Source organism: Thalassophryne amazonica, chromosome 21 (assembly GCF_902500255.1).
Source record: "Thalassophryne amazonica chromosome 21, fThaAma1.1, whole genome shotgun sequence".
Taxonomy (NCBI): domain Eukaryota; kingdom Metazoa; phylum Chordata; class Actinopteri; order Batrachoidiformes; family Batrachoididae; genus Thalassophryne; species Thalassophryne amazonica.
The window spans coordinates 7,747,239-7,772,406 of NC_047123.1; the positions used below are offsets into that span (position 1 = coordinate 7,747,239).

The 25,168-nt window shown below is 38.9% G+C and overlaps 1 protein-coding gene and 1 long non-coding RNA gene across 3 annotated transcripts in view; one reads left to right on the plus strand and one right to left on the minus strand.

The window, feature by feature from the left end:
* Positions 1-25,168, minus strand: part of LOC117502538 (exostosin-1) — an 851,279-nt gene that overhangs the window by 375,335 nt on the left and 450,776 nt on the right. The gene's annotated exons all lie outside the window — the stretch shown is intronic.
* Positions 789-18,564, plus strand: LOC117502547. Of its 2 annotated transcripts, none has more exons than XR_004558349.1 (4): positions 789-899; positions 1,001-1,089; positions 13,717-13,726; positions 18,553-18,564. It is a non-coding gene; the product is annotated as an uncharacterized LOC117502547 (long non-coding RNA). The 2 variants fall into 2 exon arrangements; XR_004558348.1 differs by lacking the exon at positions 18,553-18,564 and adding an exon at positions 13,848-13,902.

The following is a 25,168-nucleotide window of genomic DNA, read 5'->3' on the forward strand; positions in this document are numbered from 1 at the left end:
ATCAAAAAGAAGGATCTATTTTACCTGTTATATGAAACAAATAATACATGTTTTTACATTGTTTCAATGGAAGAAATTTAATTCGGTCAAATCTGGAACATATCATTCAACTTTGCTTTGCCTCGTTGAATGGAACATTCCATTTTCACCTTATGGAATATTCATACCACTGAACTCATAACAAACACCATCATACAGAAAGAAGCATCATAAACTCAAGGACTTGGACTTCACCACTTTTAAAAATGATCAACATCACCAAACCCTCAGTGCCACCAGGATCCTAAAACTTGGACATTCCATTACTCTGCAAAAATAGTCAGCCACCAATCTTGTGTATTTTTAATGCATCTTATGTAAACATCAGGATATAAAAGGAGACAATCTAAAGTGATACGTCTTCTCACCTTTTAAATTCAGTCATAATGCTTTCAATGATAAACAGAAACTAATGGTTCCAACATTTTGAAAGGAATTGTTTGACAAGCTGAAGACAATGTAATCAGTTTAACATTTAAAAATAACTTGCAAAACAAGTCATGAAGTTATAAAATGGCTTGTCAAGAAGTGTCCTATAGATTGAACGTGTTTGTCAAATCACCCAGATGCCCAGATGTGTGTGAAGATTTGAGGAAGTGTTGAGTGTCGAGGCCTCGAGTGATCGCACACTTTCATGGTTGAGATCCTATCAACAACCCTACGACTCTGAAATGCAATGAGACTGTATTTCATCAAATTCTGTAATATTGCTAAATCGTACACAATGACAGAACAAATTCTTACCTGTCTGTATAAAGAGGGGCACATCTGCCAGCCAGTAGGCACAGATATCAGCACCTACTGTCAATCACATACTTTGCTCTCTCTTACAAGTCTTTTGACTCTGAATAAAGCATCAGGTAAGAACTAAATGTTTGTCCATTTCCATGTGAGTAAATGATTTATTCGGGTATTTATCAAACATAAATACTGTCACTGTTCATTTTGTTCTTGTTTTCAGGATGAAGTGTGCTGCTCTCTTTCTGGTGTTATCAGTCATCATCTTCATGGCTGAACCTGGAGTGGGTCAAGAGACCCACATTGGACACGGTATAAACCAGTGAAAAAGTGTCAATTCCAGGAGCGATAGTTTGACATATTGATACTCAAAAAGCAAAAAAATATTCATGAAATATCAACAATATTAATGACATTTCAGCTGCTGACATTTCTTTTTTTGCGAGGAGGTGGGGTGCACAACAGGTACAGGTTTAAGCGTACTTGTAAAGTTTAGTGTTTTATTTCCTTTACATCCTAATAATTTGAGACAGATCACTGCTAAATGCCTCATATAAAAAGAAATCCTGCACTGAAAGCATCTGCTAAAACTGTTTTTTTTACTCAAATCTGTTGGTGAAGTACTAAGAATAAATAAAAAAATAAAAACAATTAACAAAATTTCAAATTTGACAAGAAATTTTGGACAAATCTGCTAGAAATATATTTTCTTGTCGATCGGGGAACGTCAAAGATCACATCATTCTTCAACATTATTTTGTCACAAACTGAAAACAATGTTGGGCTTTAGAGTGACGTGGCTTCAATGTGACAGTACACAGTACGTGTGGTGTGTGTGTGTGTGTGTGTGTGTTGTGGAGAGAGATATCAAATATCAAATATGATTTTCTTTTATAATTGTGTTTCATTCATTTACAAGATTTGGTTGTTTTAAAATTCTTATGTCTGTTTTCATTTATCATACTGACATGTTGAAATTTTATTCATTCTTTACGTCACTATAAGAACATTACTATTTTATTATTATTCTAATGATTATTATTATGTGCGACTGCATTTTATGCTTTTCTTTTAGGGTGGCCAGTGGGGTAAGGACTTGTACTATTGTCTCTCTTTACATCTTCTTACATGTCGACAAAACAATTATGTCATAACTTTCATTATGTCATAACTGAACACTCTTGCTCATCATATTGAGGAATTCATCCTCTCTCTCTGTGACAGAAACATCAATGTTGGAGGAAAACAGCTTGAAAAGCGTCAAGTGGAACCATACGATGAAGACGAGCTGAATCTTAAGTATTCATCGTGAACCTGTGACGGCTCGTCTGAAGGGACGTCTGAAGCTTTGCTCTTTCTGCAGCTATGACCATGAATACCAGATATTCAAACGTTGCATCTTGCTTGAACAAATAAGGCTGAATAAAAAAACAATGTTAAATTGCCCCATTAAGTGCATGCAGCTTTCTTTAAATACAATTTTTCAAAGATTGTATTGCAATAAATGAGCATTCTAAAGTTTCATAATATTCTCCTTTGTCTTTTTTTAACTATTGATGAAATGTTTGGAGAAAACCTGAAATGATGCTGAGGTGGTGGCATTCAAAAAATGATCAAAATCAACATAACCTACATTTGATGGATGAGCAGTCATTTGTATAACCAGCAGAAATATGTGTTGGTTAGAATGAAAAATGAATAATACAATAAATACACAATTGTTGTGTCCAATGATATTAGTCAGAGAAATAATTCTTTGAAAAAAGAACTGTAAATAGTGACCACAGGTGCTGTCTTTTTGTGGGATAACAATCATTATTGTCGCCATCTGTCAAGTTAACGAAATAAAAACAGCTTTGATCAAATGACGTCATCAAAGCAGTGGCCAAATTTAAATATGTATTTATTGACCTACAGAGATCATCACCATCATCATGCTCATTATCACATTCACTGGTGCCCAGTTATCAGAAGACATTAGGGCGTGGTCACTTTGACTGACACCTGGTCTGTTGATGCTGTGATTGGTCAGAGCCGCGCGGGCTGCAGTTATTGTGAAGGCCCTTCATGTTTTATTACCTTTATTCAAACGGTGTTAGTATTTGTAGCACATCTCATAACATTAAGTCATTAATGCACGATTACTGGGAAAATAAAGTGGACATACAACCCAACTACAATGAAGTTGGGACGTTGTGTAAAATGTAAATAAAAACAGATTACAATGATTTGCAACCTATATTCAACTGAATACACCACAACGAGAAGACATTTAATTTTTTATTTGTGTGATAAAAAAGTGATAAACTTTATTGCTTTTGTGCAAATATTTGCTTATTTTGAAATGGATGCCTGTAACACGTTTCAAAAAAGCTGGGACAGTGGTATGTTTACCAAGGTGTTACATCACCTTTCTTTCTAACACTCAATAAGCGTTTGGGAACTGAGGACACTAATTGTTGAAGATTTGATGGAATTCTTGCTTGATGTATGACTTCAGTTGTTCAATGGTCCGGGGTCTCTTGTCGTATTTTGATATTCATAATGCACCACACATTTTCAATGGATGACAGGTCTGGACTGCAGGCAGGTCAGTCTAGTACCCGCACTCTTTTCACTATGAAGCCATGCTGTTGTAACACGTGCAGAATGTGTCTTGGCATTGTCTTGCTGAAATAAGCAGGGACGTCCCTGAAAAGACGTTGCTTGGATGGCAGCATGTGTTGCTCCAAAACCTGGATGTACCTTTCAGCATTGATGGTGTCATCACAGATGTGTAAGTTGCCCATGCCATGGCCACTAACAACCCCCATACATCACAGATGCTGGCTTTTGAATTTTGTGCTGGTAAACAATCTGGATGATCTTTTTCTTCTTTTGTCCAGAGGACACGAAGTCCATAATTTCCAAAAACAATTTGAAATGTGGACTCATCGGACCACAGCACACTTTTCCACTTGTGTCTGTCCATTTCAAATGAGCTTGGGCCCAGAGAAGGTGACAGCATTTCTGGATGTTGTTGATGTTTGGCTTTCACTTTGCTTGGTATAGTTTTAACTTGCACTTGTAGATGTAGCAACGAACTGTGTTAACAATGGTTTTCTGAAGTGTTCCTGAGCCCACGCGGTAAGATCCTTTACACAGTGATGTCGGTTTTGGTAACCACTTTATATTAACTGCACGCTATAAAGCATTAGGAAAGCATTTATAAAGTGTAAGTATATGCTTAGTAACTACCTGTAAAACATTTACAAAGCTTTCTTTTTTATTAGCAGCTCATTGGTAAGAACATAAATAGATGACTTAATTATTAATAACAAAATATGTAATGTCTATAAAACATTTATAAATGATTTTTTAATTGTCTATAAACATTAAAGAAATGTTGATCATTAATTGTTCATCATTTACAAATGTAAAATCAGACACTATTCATTAGTGATAAAATACTTTACAAATCATATTTTTATTGTTTTTCCTTTTTTCCTCACAAATTATTGAGCCTTTACTAAGCATTACTAAACCATTAGTTGATGCTCAATGTATCAGTTATAACATTTTTAAAGATTATTCCTCAATACTTTATGTAACATTTGTAAATGATGTACAAAGCTCAAGGCTCTTTCCCCATCACGATAAGTATCCAGTTTTAAAGAATTGTCTATGTACAAGTTCTTCTTTGAATGTGCGAATAAGACATAACTGAGCATTAGTGAAGTATTTGTAATATCCTTGTGGTGATTAAATTTATTTATAACTCATTTGTATATGCTGAATATATATTTTAATCACAATGTCAAACAGTTGACCAATTCACTTTATAAATGCTTATCAACACGTTAGTAAACTTAAAAATACTATTATAAAGCCTTTACAAGCTATTAGTAAAGTATTTGGTGTGAGCTTAACTAAAGTGATGATTAAATTTGTTTTATAACGCATTTGTATATGCTTCATATATTTAATCACAATCTCAAACATTTGACCAATTCACTTTTATATGGCCATTTATAAATGCTTATCAATGCATTAGTAAACTTAAAAATACTCTTATAAAGCTGTTAGTAAAGTATTTGGTGTGAGCGTAACAAAAGTGAAGGTTAAATTTGCATTATAACTCATTTGTAGATACTATTTATATGTGTTACGCAGAGTCACCAACAGTTGACCAATTCACTTTAATATATCCATTCATGAATAATTATCAATGCATATTTTGTTTTAAGGAACTTGTACGGCAGAATTCGATGAGGAGTATGGGGTCATTTGTCGCGAAATGTTAAAGTGTTCAGTTTGGAGCTGGTGTCGAATTGCGAGTAATTGCGTCATCATTATTTGCTAACGGATAGCTAAACGTGGGTTACATCGGACAATATAAATTCACATCGATCAAGCGGGTAGCCACTTGGACGGAAACAAATTGTCCGCTTGATGATTTTCAGCCTTACAATACTTTGATCAGTTAGATTTGGCATGACAACAGTTAGCCAATGCAGCTTTAGCCTAGCTTTTGCTAACACTTACACGTGTAGGCAATTACCATCATTTTCAGTGAAGTGTCAATATTTACCTGTTTTGAATGTCTTTGTCCTCATACATGCCATTTTAATTTGGTTTGTTCACTTATGACATTTAACAGGTGACATGTCAAAGTTTTTCAAAAGCCCAGTGTGTGGCATCTTGATTGCTCAGGACACAAATCTGCATTTCACAAGAAATGTGACTATTTGTTTCATGCTCCACAGATGTGCTTTATGAATCCAATGTCTAAACAAATCCACAGGCTTTCATTGTTAAATCCAGTCAGTATAACATACATCTGGAGTCCTGTTGAAGTATACGAAGTTTGTTCCTTGATAGTCGAGATCGGCTCAGCCACTCTCAGTCAAAGTGACCACGCCCCTAATATTTCATAACTTTATGGCTTAAACCATCTTAAACTGGAAATGTTGAAAATTCACCCCGTACAGTGTGTCATGGAGGAGAAACTATCTATAGAGATCAAAACAGTTTTTGTACCAGCCTGTAAATGTTTATGTAAATGTTTATCCCTAAAGTTGGACATTTTAACAAGGACTTGAATGGGAACCTGCTCACTTTTGGATACAGCCTCAAGTGGCCAGTCAAGGAACTGCAACTTCTTTGTGTTTCAATTGGGCCTCATCTGAACCATCAAAGTTTACCGCTTGACTCCAGCTGAGGTTCTGCCTGTTGGTGGATGTGAGTGCCTGTGTCATCTGTAATGTGGCCGTGACAAAGCACCTGTTGTATCAGTGTTACCAGATTGATTGCTATCTTCACACTTCTCTGTACTGCTTCCTCTTTTATAGAGGCTGAGACGAAAGTAACATGATAAAAAATAGTAACAGGGATGTTGTTGATTATTCACAATCCTTATCAGTATGAACACAAACAGGCCAGTACTTACGAGTCAACAAAGAACTCACTCTAAAATGTAACATTTTCTCAAGAATTCTAAATCAAACTGTCACAGGTGAACATTTTCTTAAGGTACTAATAATAACTATTTTTCATGGGGTCACTGTAACTCACTTTTAATCTTGTAGAATGATTTACAATATAATATAGTGTATGAAAAAATAAATATAGAAATAAAATTATAATAATAAAAACCTTTTCATAGATTTAATATACAACCCCTGGCAAAAAATTATGGAATCATCGGCCTCGGAGGATGTTCATTCAGTTGTTTAATTTTGTAGAAAAAAGCATATCACAGACATGACACAAAACTAAAGTCATTTTCAAATGGCAACTTTCTGGCCTTAAGAAACACTATAAGAAATCAAGAAAAAAAATTGTGGCAGTCAAATCAAATCAAATCAAATCAATTTTATTTATATAGCACCACATCACAACAAACAGTTGCCCCAAGGCGCTTTATATTGTAAGGCAAAAGCCATAGAATAATTATAGAAAAACCCCAACGGTCAAAACGACCCCCTGTGAGCAAGCACTTGGCGACAGTGGGAAGGAAAAACTCCCTTTTAACAGGAAGAAACCTCCAGCAGAACCAGGTTCAGGGAGGGGCAGTCTTCTGGTGGGACTGGTTGGGGCTGAGGGGAGAGAATCAGGAAAAAGACATGCTGTGGAGGGGAGCAGAGATCAATCACTAATGATTAAAAGCAGAGTGGTGCATACAGAGCAAGAAGAGAAAGAAACACTCAGTGCATCATGGGAACCCCAAGCAGTCTAAGTCTATAGCAGCATAACTAAGGGATGGTTCAGGGTCACCTGATCCAGGGGGCAGGGGGAGAGAAGCTGCAGAGAGGTGTGTAAGACTACAACTCTGCTTCCTGGTCCCAACCCTGGATAGTCACGGTTTGGAGGGTTTAATAAAATTGGCCAGATTTCTAGAAATGAGATCTGCTCCATCCAAAGCCAGCAATTCAAGGAGAACATGCGTCTAAACATGTCACTCCCGGTCCGATTGGGGAGGGGCCCAGAGAAAACTACAGAGTCCGACATTGTTTTTGCAAGGTTACACACCGATTCAATATTAATTTTAGTGACCTCCGACTGGCGTAACCGGGTGTCATTACTGCCGACATGAATTACAATCTTACCAAATTTACGCTTAGCCTTAGTCAGCAGTTTCAAATTTCCTTCAATATCACCTGTTCTGGCCCCTGGAAGACATTTGACTATGGTTGCTGGTGTCACTAACTTCACATTTCTTAAAACAGAGTCGCCAATAACCACAATTTGTTCCTCGGCGGGTGTGTCGCCGAGTGGGGAAAAACGGTTAGAAATATGAATAGGGTGGTGGTGTACAGGGGGCTTCTGTTTAGGACTACGCTTCCTCCTCACAGTCACCCAGCCGGCCTGCTTTCCTGGCTGCTCGGGATCTGCTGGGGGACAGCTAATGGTGGCTAAGCTACCTTGGTCCGCACCAACTACAGGGGCCTGGCTAGCTGTAGGATTTTCCAAGGTGTGGAGCCGAGTTTCCAATTCGCCCAGCCTGGCCTCCAAAGCTACGAATAAGCTACACTTATTACAAGTACCATTACTGCTAAAGAAGGCCGAGGAATAACTAAACATTTCACACCCAGAGCAGAAAAGTGCGAGAGAGACAGGAGAAGCTGCCATGCTAAACCGGCTAAGAGCTAGTAGCTGCGCTAAGCTAGCGGATTCCAAAAAACACACAAAGTGAATAATGTGTAAATAATTTAGAGGTGATTCAGCAGAGGGAGTGCTTTAGTTAAGGCATGTGAAGATTACACTGTGAAACAAAACGTTATCTAGTTGTCTAGATCAATCTAACTACGCAGATTTAACAGATACAGCAAAGCACCGCTGTACTCCGGAACAGGAAGTGATACAATACCGCAGTGAGAGCCAACCACCAGTACAGGCAAGTGAGAAACAAGCAAAAAACTAACAGAAGTATTAAACACGTAAAAAAAGCAGCAGCTATAAAATACGCTAAATAGTTAATTAACTAACAGGAGTGTAAAAAAAATGAAATGAAAAAATGATGACGGGGTCCAAAATAGCTAACGCAAGCTAACCGCTAGCGAAAATGCTAGCCGCTCCTGAGATTTTACACAGGAGTAAAATTATTACTTAAAATTCACAGCAGTTTGACTGAAAAATGAACAGTAGTATTAGCAGTATTATTAACAGAAGTATTAAACGGGTAAAAAAGAAACAGCTATAAAAAGTAATGACGTAGAGGGGAGGGGTTGACCTAGCTAGTGAAAGCTAACTGCTAGTGAATGCTAACCACTAGTGAATGCTAACTTCTAGCGATTCACAACAGGACAGTTGTTAAATAACGTTCAGAGTAGATACAATTAATAACCAGAAGAGCGCTAAACAGAAATAAAAGAAGCGTATACAACCGTGTGAAGTTCAGAACAGCGTCACAGTAACAATCCATCAGAAGCGGATGTCCTCCTGTAACGGTTACTTTTTTAGACCAAGCAGAGGGAAAAAAAATATGGACTCACTCAATTCTGAGGAATAAATTATGGAATCACACTGTAAATTTTCATCCCCAAAACTAACACTTGCATCAAATCAGATCTGCTCGTTAGTCTGCATCTACACGCCTTGGAGAGCTGTTGCACCAAGTGGACTGACATGAATCATGGCTCCAACACAAGAGATGTCAATTGAAACAAAGGAGAGGATTATCAGACTCTTAAAAGAGGGTAAATCATCACGCAATGTTGCAAAAGATGTTGGTTGTTCACAGTCAGCTGTGTCTAAACTCTGGACCAAATACAAACAACATAACAGAGCTTTTCTTGTGACCCGGTCACATGCCTTCTCCAGGTCGACAAAGGCGAGATAGAGTGGTTTATTGGCAGCGAGGTACTTCTCTTGTAGTTGGCACACAGTGAAAATGGCGTCATTTGCAAATCCAAATTGCATGGCGTCGATGTCAACCATCTGATGAATGAAGGTGTCCACGACCCGCGCCAGCAGCTTCATGACTTGGTCAGTGAGCTTCAGGCCACGGTAATTACCACGGTCAATGGCTTCTCCCTTGCCTTTGTAGAGGTTCAGAATGTAGCTCTCCTCCCAGTTTTTGGGGATTGCACCATTGCAGAAGACCATTTCTGCTAGCTCTCTCATCAGCTCCACTCCTACATCTCCTGTGGCTTTCAGCAATTCGGCTCTGATGCCAGAAGGTCTGGCAGCTTTGCCAGGTTTCATTTTCCCAAGGGCCTTGCGAATCAGCTCCACGGTGACTGGAGGAGGGGCCCCTCCACTGGGGGACCTCGGGGAGCAAGTCACTTGGTCATTCAAACTCAACCCAAGCCTTCATCTTATCCTCGTCGCTGAGTGAGAGTTCACCCGTGTTGTTCTTGACACACTTTTCACCCACAACATCTTGGTTGGTTCTGTCCATCTGTTTGGCAATCGTAAAGAGCTCACTGTCATTTGGAGAGATGTCTGTGAACACTCCCTTCTTGGCTTCAGACTTTGGAAGCCAAACAACAGGCTTGGCTACATGCTTAGCTTCAATGTAGGCAGCTTTGGCGTTCTTGGCATCATCGGTCTTGCCTGCTTTCTTCAGGGACTTGAAGGCTTTGTAACGAGTTCGCTTCTCCTCTACCCTGTCATCCCACCACCAGGTTTTAGGTTTCCACTGGTGTCTTTTGGAGATGCCACACACTTGTGAGGCTGCCTCCAGCACTGGGTCCTTCAGTTTGGTCCACCCATTTTTCACAGGGCAAGAAGAATCACTGTCGGTCATAGCAGTCTCTTTCTCACTGAATGCTTCTTGGAATTGGTTAGCAACAGCCAGATCTTGGAGCTTCCAAGTCCGAATGCGTGGTGTGAAATTGTGCTTCCTTGCTTTTGGTAAATGAACTGTGATGTAGCAGACTACCAGGTTGTGTTGTTGTGTTGTAGGAATCACTTTGACATTGCTGACCCCCTTGACTAGACTCCTGTGGTAGCGTATGAGATCAATCTGTGTCATGTGGTTGCGGGAGCAGTAGATTACGAGGTGGGACTCCCTCTTGATGAATCGGGTGTTACCGACTACCAGGTCATTAGCTAAGGCAAATTCCAACACTCTTTCTCCTTCAGAATTTCACACACTGAAACCATAACTACAGCGGACTTCTTCGAAACCCTGGCTGTCAGCACCAACTTGTCCGTTCCAGTCACCAACTGGAATGAGAACCTCTGAAGCAGGTATCTCGGCGACCACACTATGCAGCTGATCGTAGAAACAGTCCTTTTTGGTTTCGGCACATCTGACTTGAGGTGCATATATGGAGATAAAAGCAAAGACCCCCTTCCCAATGATGAGTCGTAGGAGTATAATCCTGTCAGAGATACGCTGGACTTCGAAATCCTTCTCCACCCATTTCTCTGACAACAGAATACTGGCTCCACCTTAACTTTCTTGGTTTCCACTCCAGTAGAACTTGTAGTTGGTGTCCTTGCCCTTAATCTGGTGAGTCTGATTTGCAGTGAGACCACCAGCCCACCTGTGCTCTTGAACACTGCACAGATCCACTCGTGTACGTGTCAGTGTCTCCACCACCTCACTACCTCTCTTCTTCAGGGTACCCACATTCCAAGTGGCAGCCCTAAACTTGGTCGGGTGCTTGCTTGATTTACTGCAATGGCCAGACCCTGCCTCCCGCAACCGAGAGTCAGCCAAGCCCGGGATATGACCAGCACACCTGTGACATCTCCCGGCACCGCCTATCACAGAATCTGATGAATGACTAGCCACTGGTGTTGATGAAAATGTTTGACGGGGCCATCTGTCCTAGCTGTCGCCCTAACTCCGACCTTCACGGCGTCCGAGGTCACCGCTGTTCCCGCACTTGGGCTGTGTGCTTCGCCATTGTCCTCACACTGGAGGGTCATCTGCTGAACCACGGCATCTATGCCAGAAATGCCAGTCTGTTGGGGACTGCCGTAGAGCTCTGCCACCCAGGTTGTGGAAGCTCGTAACCCTGAGTAGGAAGGCTTAAACAGGTACTGACCCCATGCCGATAGGGGAGCCCGGAGGCAAACTGCGGTTAAGGGCAGCCTCACAATCCCACACTCACTTCTAAGAGTGCCACAGCTGGATGCAGTTAAAAGTCATACCCAGGACTACACTATGCAATAAGCCATCTGGAGGCACTAAGAGCTGTTAGGTTGAAAACCTGGAGAGATTTCTGATGCGATTTTTTTCACTGGACTGTACACAAAGTTGTTTTTATTTTATTTTTGGAAGTATCATGGACTACATCATCATAATTATTTTTGAACTATCTAACTGTTTTTGCAAGTTGATTGAGAACAATTCTGGACTCCCATTTAGGGGAGGTGATGGTCTAGTGGTTAAGGTGTTGGGCTTGAGTCCAGAAGATCATGGGTTCAAATCCTCACCTGACTGGAAAATCACTAAGGGCCTTTGGGCAAGGCCTTTAATCCCCTATTGCTCCCGGTGTGTAGTAAGCACCTTGTATGGCAGCACCCTGACATTGGGGTGAATGTGAGGCATAACTGTAAAGTGCTTTGAGCGTCTGATGCAGATGGAAAAGCGCTATATAAATGCAGTCCATTTATTTAAAGTCCGTATAGGACTATTGACGTCAAAGCACTAGTGATGAATACCAGAATGTAAGTCCCTTTTCTGTTGTTTATAAACTAATATAATATCAAATGACAAGGATCTATTTTAGCCTTTATATTCATACCATTGAACTCATAAACACATCATACAAGAAGGAAGCATCATAAACTCAAGGACTTGGACCTTCACCCCTTTTAAAAAATATCAAGATCACCAAACACCTCTGTGTTTTTTAATCATCTTAATGTAAACCTCAGGATATAAAATAAGGTGATCTAAAGAGACATCCCGTATTCATATTTTAGATTCAGCCATAAATGTCTTCAATGTTAAACAGACAATAACTGTCTGGTTGTTGAAGCACTTTTTTTGACAATCTGTAGACATTGTTGGTCAGTTTTGCATTTACATGAACTTGACAAAACAAGTAATGAAGTTTTAAAATGGCTTGGCAAGAAGTGTTCTATGGATTGACCGTGTTTGTCGAATTACCCAGATGCCCAAACTAGGCAAATTATGTAAGTGGAAAAAACTGTAAAAAAAAACAAACAAAAAAAAACATTATGTGTAATTTTCCCATTCAGCATGGAAATGCTGAATGTCCTAAAAACTTGGACAGTCATTACTCTGCAAAAATATCAACATCACCCACCAATCCTGTGTATTTTAATACATCTTGATATAAACATAAGGATATAAAAGGAGACAATCTAAAGTGATACGTCTTCTTCACATTTTAAATTCAGTCATAAATGCTTTCAATGATAAACAGAAACTAAACTGTTCCAACACTTTTGAAAGGAATTGTTTGACAAGCTGAAGACAATGTTAATCAGTTTAACATTTAAAAATAACTTGCAAAAACAAGTCATGAAGTTATAAAATGGCTTGTCAAGAAGTGTTCTATAGATTGAACATGTTTGTCGAATCACCCAGATGCCCAGATGTGTGTGAAGATATGAGGAAGTGTTGAGTGTCGAGGCCTCGAGTGATCGCACACTTTCATGGTTGAGATCCTATCAACAACCTACGACTCTGAAATGCAATGAGACTGTATTTCATCAAATTCCTGTAATATTGCTAAATCGTACACAATGACAGAACAAATTCTTACCTGACTGTATAAAGAGGGGCACATCTGCCAGCCAGTAGGCACAGATCTTCATGGCTGAACCTGGAGTGGGTCAAGAGACCCACATTGGACACGGTATAAACCAGTGAAAAAAGTGTCAATTCCAGGAGCGATAGTTTGACATGTTGATACTCAAAAAGCAAAAAAATATTCATGAAATACCAACAATATTAATGACATTTCAGACTGCTGACATTTCTTTTTTTCTGGGGGGGGGGGTGCACAAAAGGGACACGTAGATTAAGCGTACTTGTAAAGTTTAGTGTTTTATTTGCATTTACAGCCTAATAATTTGAGACAACACTGCAAGAATCTAATTTTTGTTGTTAATCGACAAGATGGGGGAATGTGAAAAAATCACATCATTCTTCAACATTATTTTGTCAAAAAGTGAAAAGAATGTTGGGCTTTAGAGTGACGTGGATCAATATGACATGACAGTGTGTGTGTGTGTGTGTGTGTGTGTGTGTGTGTGTGTGTGTGTGTGTGTGTGTGTGTGTGTGTGTGTGTGTGTGTGTGTGTGTGTGTGTTGTGGAGAGAGATATCAAATATCAAATATTCTTTTATTACTTGTGTTTCATTAATTTATAAAATTTTGTTGTTTTAAAATTATTAGTCTGTTTTCATTTATGATACTGACATGTTGAAATTTTATTCATTCTTTACATCACTATAAGAATATTAGTATTTTATTATTATTCTAATGATTATTATTATGTGCTGACTGCATTTTATGCTTTTCTTTTAGGTGGCAGTGGGTAAGGACTTGTACTATTGTCTCTCTTTACATCTTCTTACATGTCGACAAAACAATTTATGTCATAACTGAACACTCTTGCTCATCATATTGTGGAATTAATCCTCATCTCTTTGTGACAGAAACATTGTTTATGGAGGAAACCCACTTGGAAAACGTCAAGTGGAACCATATGAAGACGACGTGCAGAATCTTATGTATTCGTCATGAACCTGTGACGGCTCGTCTGAAGGGACGTCTGAAGATTTGATCTTTTTGCAGTTATTACCATGAATACCAGATATTCAAAATTCCTTCTTGCTTGATCAAATAAAATTGAACAAAAAACATTGTTAAATTGCCCCATTAAAGTGCATGCAGCTTTTCTTTAAATACAATTTTTCAAAGATTGTATTGCAATAAATGAGCATTCTAAAAGTTTCATGATATTTCTCCTTTGTCTTTTTTTTAACTATTGATGAAATGTTTGGAGAAAACCTGAAATGATGCTGAGGTGGTGGCATTCAAAAAATGATCAAAATCAACATAACCTACATTTGATGGATGAGCAGTCATTTGTATAACCAGCAGAAATATGTGTTGGTTAGAATGAAAAATGAATAATACAATAAATACACAATTGTTGTGTCCAAATGATATTAGTCAGAGAAATAATTCTTTGAAAAAAGACTGTAAATAGTGGCCACAGGTGCTGTCTTTTTTTTTTGTTTGTTTTGTTTTGTGGGATAACAATCGTTATTGTTGCCATCTTTCACGTTAAAGAAATAAAAACAGCTTTGATCAAATGACATGTCAATCAAAGCCAGTGGCCAAATTTAAATCTGTATTTATTGACCTACAGAGATCATCACCATCACCATCATCTGACCTCTACTGGTGGTTGGCTCTCACTGCGGTATTGTATCACTTCCTGTTCCGGACCACAGCGGTGCTTTGCTGTATCTGTTAGCTGTTTAATCTGCGCAGTTAGATTGATCTAGATAACTAGATAACGATTTGTTTCCCAGTGTAATCTTCACGTGCCTTAACTAAAGCACTCCCTCTGCTGAATCACCTCTAAATTATTCACACATTATTCACTTTGTGTGTTTTTAGGAATCCGCTAGCTTAGCGCGGCTACTAGCTCTTAGCCGGTTTAGCATGGTGGCTTCTCCTGTCTCTCCTGCACTTTTCTGCACTGGGTGTGAAATGTTTAGTTATTCCTCAGCCTCCTTTAGCAGTAACGGTATTTGTAATAACTGTAGCTTATTCGTAGCTTTGGAGGCCAGGCTGGGCGAATTGGAGACTCGGCTCCGCACCTTGGAAAATCCTACAGCTAGCCAGGCCCCTGTAGTCGGTGCAGACCAAGGTAGCTTAGCCGCTGTTAGCTGCTCCCCAGCGGATCCTGAGCAGCCGGGAAAGCAGGCCGACTGGGTGACTATGAGGAAGAAGCGTAGTTCTAAACAGAAGCCCCGTGTACACCACCAACCCGTTCACATCTCTAACCATTTTTCCCCACTCGGCGACACACCCGCCGAGGAACAAACTCTGGTTATTGGCGACTCTGTTTTGAGAAATGTGAAGTTAGCGACACCAGCAACCATAGTCAATTGTCTTCCGGGGGCCAGAGCAGGCGACACTGAAAGAAATTTGAAACTTTTATTGAAAAACATAAACTAGATTTACATAAGTTTAATTAAGTAGAAATTGTTAAGTTACTAAAACTTTAACAAGAAAATTTTTGAAAATTATTTTATTTAAGTTGGCAAATTCAAATCGTTTAAGGCAATCGGTTTCCTCAAATTGTTTGAGTTCAACTAGCTCATTGAGTTTTACAGTGTGTACTGAGCAATCAAGATGCAACTTCCTGGGCTTTTGAGAAAGTTTGACATGTCACCTGTAATATGTCATAAGTGAAACCAAATTAAAATGGCACGTATGAGGACAAAGCCATTCTAAACGGGCGAACATTGATGAAAAATGTCTTTATTTTCAATGTGTAACATCCCATTGACGAGTCTGACAGCTGCTGGATCGCTAGTTGATACTGACTTAATGATGGATTACAATAGGAACAGGTGTGGTTGTCAGTTCAACGGACAGACAGCTGCACAAAAGTGCACTCAATCAGAGAAGTAAAGTGTTACTTTCATATTATACATGGTCATACCCCATACCCATGGACATCACCCAGCAGAAACTATTTTGTATGAATTGTGCTACAAAAGAAAAAAGCAAAAGAGATGCTTGGGTGAGGGACAAAATGAATGGGGTCTGTAAGAAAGAGAAGAGTCCAGACAAAAACTTAGTAAATCAGAGAGATAATAATAATAATAATAATAATAATAATAATAATAATAATAATAATTTGCTCATTTTGAAATGGATGACTGCAACACATTTCAAAAAAAGCTGGAACAGGGGCGACAAAAGTCTAGGAAAGTTGATGAAAGCTCAAAGAACACCTGTTTGGAACAAAACCACAGGTGAACAGGTTACAACTGGAAAAAGGTGAGTGTCATGACTCGGTATAAAATGTGCAGTTAATATGAAGTGTTACCTCGGTTTTTAATGCAGTGCCGCCGAAGACATCAAAGGTCACAGTCATTCAATATTGGTTTTTGGCCTTACTGCTTACGTGTAGAAAGTTCTCCAGATTCTCTAAATCTTCTGATTATATTATGGACTGTAGATGATGGAATCCCTAAAGTCCTTGCAATTGAATGTTGAGAATCATTGTTCTTAAATTGTTGGACTATTTTTTTCATGCAGTTGTTCACAAAGTGGTGATCCTTGCCCCATCTTTGCTCCATTTATACGCAATCATGAGACTCACCTGTTTCCAGTTGTAGCCTGTTCACCTGTGGAATGTTCCAAACAGGTGTTCTTTGAGCATTGATCAACTTTCCCAGAATTTTGTTGCCCCTGTCCCAGCTTTTTTGAAATGTGTTGCAGGGCTCCATTTCAAAATGAGCAAATATTTGCACAAAAACAAAAAAGTCTATCAGTTTGAACATAAAATATGTTGTCTTTGTGATGCTTTCAACTGAACAGATTGAAAAGGATTTGCAAATCATTGCAATCTGTTTTATTTACAGTTTACGCAATGTCCCAGCTTCATTGGAATTGGGGTTGTAATTTGGTTTGTTCACTTATGACATTTTACAGGCGACATGTCAAAAGCCCAGGGTGTTGCATCTTGATTGTTCCGTACACAAATCTGCATTTCACAAGAAATGTGACTATTTGTTTGACGCTGCACAGATGTGCTTTATGGATCTAATGTCTAAACAAATCCACAGGCTTTCAATGTTAAATACAGTCAGTATAACATACATTGATACTGACCCGGAGTCCTGTTGAAGTATACGATGTTTGTTCCTTGAGAGTTGAGATCAGCTTAGCTGCTTTCATTCAAAGTGATCACGCCCCTAATATTTCAGAACTTTATGGCTTAAACCATCTTAAACTGGAAAGGTTGAAAAAAGATTCACCAGTACAGTGTGTCATGGAGGGAAAACTATCGATAGAGATCAAAACAGTTTTTTTTGTACCAGCCTGTAAATGTTTATTTAAAGTTGAACATTTTAACATGGAATTGAATGGGAACATGCTCACTTTTGGATCCAGCCTCAAGTGGCCAGTCAAGGAACTGCAACTTCTTCATCTTCCAGGTGGGCCTCATCTGAACCCATCAAAGTTTACCGCCTGACTCCAGCTGAGGTTCTGCCTGTTGGTGGATGTGAGTGCCTGTGTCATCTGAAATGTGGCCGTGACAAAGCACCTGTTGTATCAGCGTTACCAGCTTGATTGTTATCTTCACACTTCTCTGTATTACTTCCTCTTACATAGAGGCTGAGATGAAGTAATATGATAAAAAATAGGAACAGCGACGTTGTTGATTATTCACAATTCTTTCAGTTTGAACACAGACAGGCCAGTACTTACCAGTCAACAAAGAACTCACTCAAAATGTAACATTTTCTCAAGAAATTCTAAATCAAACTGTCACAGGTGAACATTTTCTTCAGATACTAAGAATTTATATTTCTCATAGTGTCACTGTAACTCATGTTTTTAATCTTGTAGAATGATTTACAAGATTATATAGTGTATGAAAAATAATAAATATTGAAATAAAATTATAATAATAAAAAACCTTTTTCATACATTTAATATATTTAGCATTCTATCACAATTGGACCATGGAACATTCAGGTTTAGAAGTGCATACTGGCCAAGCTCAGGGACTAAAAAAAATAATAATTAGACCATAAATTAAAGTTGTTTGTTCTAGCAACCGTTCATTCAAACTTTTTTTCTTTCTTTTTTTTTTTATTTTTGGACTCAGTCAAAACATCTGTGAGTTTGGAAATTCTTGTTTTTGTATCTGAGCCATTTGCATCTGGGCGCTTGGGCAAAGTCCTTAATCCCATCTTTGCTCCCGGTGTGTAGTGAGCACCTTGTATGGCAGCACCCTGACATTTGGGTGAATGTGAGGCATTGTTGTAAAGATGGAACTGCAGATGGAAAAAATGCAAAAAACAACAACAAAAAAAAAAACAAATTGGGAATCCTTGAAAAATTCCACCTGCTGTCAGAAGCGACACACGGTCGGACAAGCATGAACGATCCGGTGGTGATGGTGACACCACTGGATTGTTGAGAGCACGTGGAAAGTGTGACACCATGTCACGCTCCCACAGCAACAGAGCAATTAGATGCTGGACTTTTGGACATACAGTGAGGAAAATAAGTATTTGAACACCATGTGATTTTGCAAGTTCTCCCACTTATAAATCATGGAGGGGTCTGAAACTTTCATCTTAGGTGCATGTCCACTGTGAGAGACATAATCTAAAAAGAAATCTGGAAATTACAATGTATAATTTTTTAATAATTTATTTGTATGTTACTGCTGCAAATAAGTATTTGAACAACTGTGAAAATCAATGTTAATATTTGGTACAGTAGCCTTTGTTTGCAATTACAGAGGTCAAACGTTTCCTGTAGTTTTTCACCAGGTTTTCACACACTGCAGCAGGGATTTTGGTCCATTCCTCCATACAGATCTTCTCTAGATCTTTCAGGTTTGGAGTTTCAGCTCCCTCCAAAGATTTTCTATTGAGTTCAGGTCTGGAGACTGGCCAGGCCACTCCAGGACTCCACTCTTCTTACAGAGCCCCTCCTTAGTTGCCCTGGCTGTGTGTTTGGGGTCATTGTCATGCTGGAAGACCCAGCCATGACCCATCTTCAATGCTCTTACTGAGGGAAGGAGGTAGTTTGCCAAAAATCTTGTGATACATGACCCCATCCATCCTCCCTTCAATACGGTGCAGTCGTCCTGTCCCCTTTGCAGAAGAGCACCCCCAGACTATGATGTTTCCACCCCCATGCTTCACGGTTGGGATGGTTTTCTTGGGGTTGTTCTCATCCTCTAAACATGGTAAGTGGAGTTGATTCTAAAAAGCTCTATTCTGGTCTCATCTGACCACATGACCTTCTCCCATGCCTCCTCTGGATCATCCAGATGGTCACTGGTGAACTTCAAAGGGGCCTGGACATGTGCTGGCTTGAGCAGGGGGACCTTGCTGCCCTGCAGGATTTTAAACCATGACAGCATCATGGGTTAATAATGTAGTCTTTGTGACTGTGGTCCCAGCTCTCTTCAGGTCATTGACCAGGTCCTTCTGTGTAGTTCTGAGCTTTCTCAGAATCATTCTTACCCCACAAAGTGAGATCGTTCATGGAATCCCAGACCGAGGGAGATTGACAGTCATCTTGTGTTTCTTCCACTTTCTAATAAATAATCATAACAGTTGTTGTCTTCTACCAAGCTGCTTGCCTGTTGTCCTGTAGTCCATCCCAGCCTTGTGCAGGTCTACAGTTTTGTCCCTGGGGCCCTTAGACAGCTCTTTGGTCTTGGTGGACAGGTTGGAGTGTGATTGAGTGTGTGAACAGGTGTCTTTTATACAGGTAACAAGTTCAAACAGGTGCAGTTAATGCAGGTAAAGAGTGCAGAATAAGAGGGCTTCTTAAAGAAAAATTAACAGGTCTGTGTGAGCCAGAATTCTTGCTGGTTGGTAGGTGTTCAAATACTTATTTGCAGCAGTAACATACAAATAAATGATTGAAAAAAAAATCATACATTGTGATTTCCAGTTTTTTTTTTGTTTTTTTTTTTGTTTTTTTTTTTAGATTATGTCACTCACAGTGGACATGCACCTAAGATGAAAATTTCAGACCCCTCCATGATTTCTAGGTGGGGGAACTTGCAAAATCGCAGGATGTTCAAATACTTATTTTCCTCACTGTAAGTCAATGAAAATATGTAAGCACAAAATAATGTGAGAGCACAGATTCAGAATATTATAGGAACAGTGAATGTACTGTTTAAAAGTAACAAGTAACACAATCATGATACTGGTCATGAATCTGTTGTCACTGTTAAGCCCCCCCCAAATATCTAATATTTACTTCCTGTTATAAAGAGCGGACAAAAGACCATCCAGATTGTTACCAGCGCAAAGTTCAAAAGCCAGCATCTGTGATGGTATGGGGGTGTGTTAGTGCCCATGGCATGGACAACTTACACATCTGTGATGGCACCATCAATGCTGAAAGGTCCATCCAGGTTTTGGAGCAACACATGCTGCCATCCAAGCAACGTCTTTTTCAGGGACGTCCCTGCTTATTTCAGCAAGACAATGCCAAGACATTCTGCACGTGTTACAACAGCATGGCTTCGTAGTAAAAGAGTGCAGGTACTAGACTGGCCTGCCTGCAGTCCAGACCTGTCACCCATTGAAAATGTGTGGCACATTATGAAGCACATTATGAAATACGACAACGGAGACCCCGGACTGTTGAACAACTGAAGTCATACATCAAGCAAGAATGGGAAAGAATTCCACCTACAAAACTTCAACAATTAGTGTCCTCAGTTCCCAAACACTTATTGAACACTTATCTTTCACTCCTGCTTATTAATTAATCAAAGACCCAGACAGAGCTTTAATTCATTTGAAAGCTTGACTCTTAGTCTTGTCCATCCAGATTGGAAGTCCCAAAAAACAGTTTTATTAGTTGTTATCTATCGTCCACCTGGTCGTTACTGTGAGTTTCTCTGTGAATTTGCAGACCTTTTGTCTGACTTAGTGCTTAGCTCAGATAAGATAATTATAGTGGCCAATTTTAACATCCACACAGATGCTGAGAATGACAGCCTCAACACTGCATTTAATCTATTGTTAGACTCGATTGGCTTTGCTCAAAATGTAAATGAGTCCACCCATCTTGTTCTGACTTATGGTATGGAAATTGAAGACTTAACAGTATTCCCTGAAAACTCCCTTCTGTCTGATCATTTCTTAATAACATTTACATTTACTCTGATGGACTACCCAGCAGTGGGGAATAAGTTTCATTAGAGTAGAAGTCTTTCACAAAGCGCTGTAACTAGGTTTAAGGATATGTTTCCTTCTTTGTTATGTTCTTCAATGCCATATACCAACACAGTGCAGAGTAGCTACCTAAACTCTGTGAGTGAGATAGAGTATCTCAATAGTTTTACATCCTCATTGAGGACAACTTTGGATGCTGTAGCTCCTCTGAAAAAGAGAGCCTTAAATCAGACGTGCCTGACTCCGTGGTATAACTCACAAAATCGCAGCTTAAAGCAGATAACCCATAAGTTGGAGAGGAAATGGCGTTTCACTAATTTAGAAGATTTTTACTTAGCCTGGAAAAAGAGTCTGTTGCTATATAAAAAAGCCCTCCGTAAAGCTTGGACATCTTACTACTCATCACTTAATGAAGAAAATAAGAACAACCCCAGGTTTCTTTTCAGCACTGTAGCCAGGCTGACAAAGAGTCAGAGCTCTATTGAGTGAGTATTCCTTTAACTAGTAATGACTTCATGACTTTCTTTGCTAATAAAATTTTAACTATTAGAGAAAAAATTACTCATAACCATCCCAAAGACGTATCGTTATCTTTGGCTGCTTTCAGTGATGCCGGTATTTGGTTAGACTCTTTCTCTACGATTGTTCTGTCTGAGTTATTTTCATTAGTTACTTCATCCAAACCATCAACATGTTTATTAGACCCCATTCCTACCAGGCTGCTCAAGGAAGCCCTACCATTATTTAATGCTTCGATCTTAAATATGATCAATCTATCTTTATTAGTTGGCTATGTACCACAGGCTTTTAAGGTGGCAGTAATTAAACCATTACTTAAAAAGCCATCACTTGACCCAGCTATCGTAGCTAATTATAGGCCAATCTCCAACCTTCCTTTTCTCTCAAAAATTCTTGAAAGGGTAGTTGTAAAACAGCTAACTGATCATCTGCAGAGGAATGGTCTATTTGAAGAGTTTCAGTCAGGTTTTAGAATTCATCATAGTACAGAAACAGCATTAGTGAAGGTTACAAATGATCTTCTTTTGGCCTCAGACAGTGGACTCATCTCTGTGCTCGTCCTGTTGGACCTCAGTGCTGCTTTTGATACTGTTGACCATAAAATTTTATTACAGAGATTAGAGCATGCCATAGGTATTAAAGGCACTGCACTGCGGTGGTTTGAATCATATTTATCTAATAGATTACAATTTGTTCATGTAAATGGGGAATCTTCTTCTCAGACTAAGGTTAATTATGGAGTTCCACAAGGTTCTGTGCTAGGACCAATTTTATTCACTTAATACATGCTTCCCTTAGGCAGTATTATTAGACAGTATTGCTTAAATTTTCATTGTTACGCAGATGATACCCAGCTTTATCTATCCATGAAGCCAGAGGACACACACCAATTAGCTAAACTGCAGGAATGTCTTACAGACATAAGTATAAGCTAAGGCTTATAGTTAGGGCTGGATCGGGTGACCCTGGACCATCCCTTGGTTATGTTGCTTTAGACGTAGACTGTGTTTCATAATTATTGTATGGCCTTGCCTTGCAATGTGGAGCGCCTTGGGGCAGCTGTTTGTTGTGATTTGGCGCTATACAAGAAAAAAGTTGATTGATTGATTGATTGATAAAGACATGGATGACCTCTAATTTCCTGCTTTTAAACTCAGATAAAACTGAAGTTATTGTACTTGGCCCCACAAATCTTAGAAACATGGTGTCTAACCAGATCCTTACTCTGGATGGCATTACCCTGACCTCTAGTAATACTGTGAGAAATCTTGGAGTCATTTTTGATCAGGATATGTCCTTCAATGCGCATATTAACCAAACATGAAGGACTGCTTTTTTGCATTTGCGCAATATCTCTAAAATAAGAAGGGTCTTGTCTCAGAGTGATACTGAAAAACTAATTCATGCATTTATTTCCTCTAGGCTGGACTATTGTAATTCATTATTATCAGGTTGTCCTAAAAGTTCCCTGAAAAGCCTTCAGTTAATTCAAAATGCTGCAGCTAGAGTACTGACGGGGACTAGAAGGAGAGAGCATATTTCACCCATATTGGCCTCTCTTCATTGGCTTCCTGTTAATTCTAGAATAGAATTTAAAATTCTTCTTCTTACTTATAAGGTTTTGAATAATCAGGTCCCATCTTATCTTAGGGACCTCATAGTACCATATCACCCCAATAGAGCGCTGCGCTCTATGACTGCAGGCTTAGTTGTAGTTCCTAGGGTTTTTAAGAGTAGAATGGGAGGCAGAGCCTTCAGCTTTCAGGCTCCTCTCCTGTGGAACCAGCTCCCAATTCAGATCAGGGAGACAGACACCCTCTCTACTTTTAAGATTAGGCTTAAAACTTTCCTTTTTGCTAAAGCTTATAGTTAGGGCTGGATCAGGTGACCCTGAACCATCCCTTAGTTATGCTGCTATAGACTTAGACTGCTGGGGGGTTCCCATGATGCACTGAGTGTTTCTTTCTCTTTTTGCTCTGTATGCACCACTCTGCATTTAATCATTAGTGAGAAGACTGCCCCTCCCTGAGCCTGGTTCTGCTGGAGGTTTCTTCCTGTTAAAGGGGAGTTTTTCCTTCCCACTGTCGCCAAGTGCTTGCTCACAGGGGGTCGTTTTGACCGTTGGGGTTTTTCCGTAATTATTGTATGGCTTTTGCCTTACAATATAAAGTGCCTTGGGGCAACTGTTTGTTGTGATTTGGCGCTATATAAATAAAATTGATTTGATTTGATTTGAGTGTTGTTAGAAGGACAGGTGATGTAACAGTGGTAAACATACCACTGCCCCAGCTTTTTTGAAACATGTTGCAGGCATCCATTTCAAAATGAGCAAATGTTTGCACAAAAACAAAAAAGTATATCACTTTGAACATTAAATATCTTGTCTTTGTGGTATATTCAATTGAATATAGGTTGAAGAGGATTTGTAAATTCTGTTTTTATTCACATTTTTCTCAACGTCCCAACTTCATTGGAATTGGGGTTGTAATTATTCTTGAACTATCTAACTGTTTTTGCAAGTTGACTGAGAACAATTGTGGACTCTTGTTTAAAGTCAGTGTTGGACTGTTGACGTCAAAGCACTCATGATGAACACCAGAATGTAAGTCCCATTTCTGTTGTTTATAAACTAATATAATATCAAATGACAAGAATCTATTTCAGCTGTTATATCAAACAAATAATGATTCAACGGAATGAATATTTAATTCTGTCACAGCTGGAATGTATCATTCATCTCGGCATCGCCTAATTGAATGGAACATTTGATCTTTCATCTCATGAAATATTCATACTATTGAACTCATAAACACATCATACAAGAAGGAAGCATCATAATCTCAAGGACTTGGACCTTCACACCTTTTAAAAAATATCATCACCAAACACCTCTGTGTTTTTTAATCATCTCAATGTGAACCTCATGATAGAAAAAAGAAGCTGATCTAAAGACACATCCCATATTCACAGATTTTAGATTCAGCCATAAATGTCTTCAATGTTAAAAAGAAAATAATTGTCTGATTGCTCAAGCACTTTTTATGACAATCTGTAGAAACTGTTAATCAGTTTTGCATTTACATGAACTTGGCAAAACAAGTAATGAAGTTGGAAAATGGCTTGGCAAGAACTGTTCTATGCATTGACCATGTTTGTTGAATCACCCTGATGCCCAAACTTGGCAATCTATGCAAGGGAAAAAAACTTTAAAAAAAAAACAAACAAACAAAAACATTATGTCTAATTTTCCCATTCAGCATGGAAATGCCCACCAGGATCCTAAAAACTTGGACATTCATTACTCTGCAAAAATAACAACATCACCGACCAATCCTGTGTATTTTAATGTATCTTTATCTAAACATCAGGATATAAAAGTTGACAATCTAAAGTGATATGTCTTCTTCACATTTTAAATTCAGTCATAAACATCTTGATTGTTAAACTAAATGGTTCCAACACTTTTGAAAGGAATTGTTTGACAAGCTGAAGACAATGTTAATCAGTTTAACATTTAAAAATAACTTGCAAAAACAAGTCAT